The 1,966-nt window shown below is 40.0% G+C and overlaps 1 protein-coding gene across 1 annotated transcript in view; it reads left to right on the top strand.

Moving 5' to 3' along the window:
- LOC138946667 (uncharacterized) overlaps positions 1-944 on the top strand; it is a 90,692-nt gene extending 89,748 nt beyond the window's left edge. Inside the window, exon 5 of the mRNA XM_070318094.1 lies at positions 577-944. The gene's annotated coding sequence lies outside the window, so the exon portion shown is untranslated. The remainder of the gene's footprint in view (positions 1-576) is intronic.
- The last annotated feature ends 1,022 nt before the right edge of the window (positions 945-1,966 follow it).

Below are 1,966 nucleotides of genomic sequence, written 5' to 3'. Positions count from 1 at the left end.
TTTCGTTTGATGCACGGTCGTTCATTGCAGTTGTACTGGACATTTGAAAGCCCGTTGCTTTGTTGAAGACGCCAATCACTGAATCAGTGAAATCGAGGACTCGCTGGTTCTTTCATCGCCTGATTCGGCACAAAGTCTTTAGGTTTGAACAGCCTTTCCGTGTCTTCTCTTCTTCCTCGTTCATGGGCTGAAACTCCCACGTTCACTCATGTTTTCGCACAAGAGGGTTTTTACGTGTATGACCGTTTTTACCCCGCCATTCAGGCAGCCATACTTTCCTTGTAACCTGTGGGGCACTGAAGTCGCCTCGGACAGCACGATTGAATTTGTTTTTGCGAACAGAGAGTTGAAAAGGGTGAGAGAAAAAAAGCAGCGCGGATAGCATGATGATAAGGCAGCTGGTGCAATAACATCGAGAAGGGTGTACATATTCATGTGGAGTGCGTTAAGTCACCTTACAGATTATATATAATCGATTTATAAACGTGTAGATTCAACAATTAATTCATTTAAATATTTGTTGATTCATGTGTTTTTATTTAACTTCTGACCGCTGTTTCTAATTCTCTGTTCCAGATAATCCCGCAAAGTCAAGAGATAGTCCACGTGAGCTGCGTGTACGTACACAAATACGTTCGACGTGTGCGTGACGTCATCAATAGCTACTTAAAAGAGCCAAAGAATCCAACGACCAACACTGCTCTTCAGATATTTCGACTGTATAACAAAAGAAATGAAGCTTCAGATAACCCGTATGACAATGTTATTATCAATAGGAACTTCTCGTTGTGTTAAAGGACTAATACAAACTTCAGATAATTAATCTATGTGTTGGTGGAATCATGCAAGACACACGAACAAAACAAAATACAATGCCCACCGAATTTCTCACACGAACACACAAACACGCGCACGCACACACACACACACACACACACGCACACGCACACGCACACACACACACATACCACACACACACACACACACACACACACACCCACACACACACACACACACACACACACACACACACACACACACACACACACACACACACACACAACGACGACGAAAACGACAGCCGCAACAACAACAACAAACTCAACATCAACCACTTTAATCATTGTCCGCAATACAAGCTTTAAACAATAGACTTCACATGATTCTTGTTCACTTTGTGTGTGTGGTCTAAGCGCTCTATTCTGTGTTTAAAAAAAAAGCGACTAGAATCATATTTCCATTACTTAATCATCCTATTGCTGGGAATATTCAGGTCACATTAAGGTCCCTGGTTAATATATTTCAGCCCGAGGGGTCACTGAGGGTTTGGAAGGTGCACACATTTTCCTTGTTTGATTTGACAAAAAAATGGATGAAGAAGCGGGATGGAAGGCTCTGAACCAGGTAGTGTGACTATTTAGATTTTGTCTTTCTGTGAAAAAAACAGCAAAGGAAGGTATATAGATAGAGACGGAGAATGATTTTTTTCCATTACTCTATATCTAAAGATTCATAAGTAACCTAATTTATGTGGACCTCATTTCCTGTATCTGGCCTGTGATCAATTTATATAAACGTCAGAGCTTTCATCTTGTTCTGTTTTACTTCTGTTTTTGTGTGAAAGCTAATCCTTCTTGTAATTGATTTTAATAAGTCTAGTTTTTCTCCCTTCGTGATGACTGTTTCTTTATCTCTCTTCGTTCAGGAAAGAGGCAAGTAAAAGAATGATCGTGAGAGATATCTATGTATCACGAAACCAGTTGCAAGAAAGGTTTGAAGAAACGCTGTGCGTACTAAAGCATTGACGTCTGCGATGTTTTTGTTGCATCAGCATTTCCATTAAAATTTGAAGGGCATTTGTTTGTACGGTTCTAAATCTAAATCTGGTGATGCTGTGTTTGGGACAAGATTTAACAGTCACAAAGAGATTTAAAATGCGAAATTTGTCTAGACTAAAAAGTGTAAC

The sequence above is a fragment of the Littorina saxatilis genome, linkage group LG14 (genome assembly GCF_037325665.1).
Source record: "Littorina saxatilis isolate snail1 linkage group LG14, US_GU_Lsax_2.0, whole genome shotgun sequence".
Taxonomy (NCBI): Eukaryota; Metazoa; Mollusca; class Gastropoda; order Littorinimorpha; family Littorinidae; genus Littorina; species Littorina saxatilis.
The sequence above is the reverse complement of the archived record's forward strand: the minus strand, read 5'-3'. Positions and strand labels throughout refer to the sequence as shown.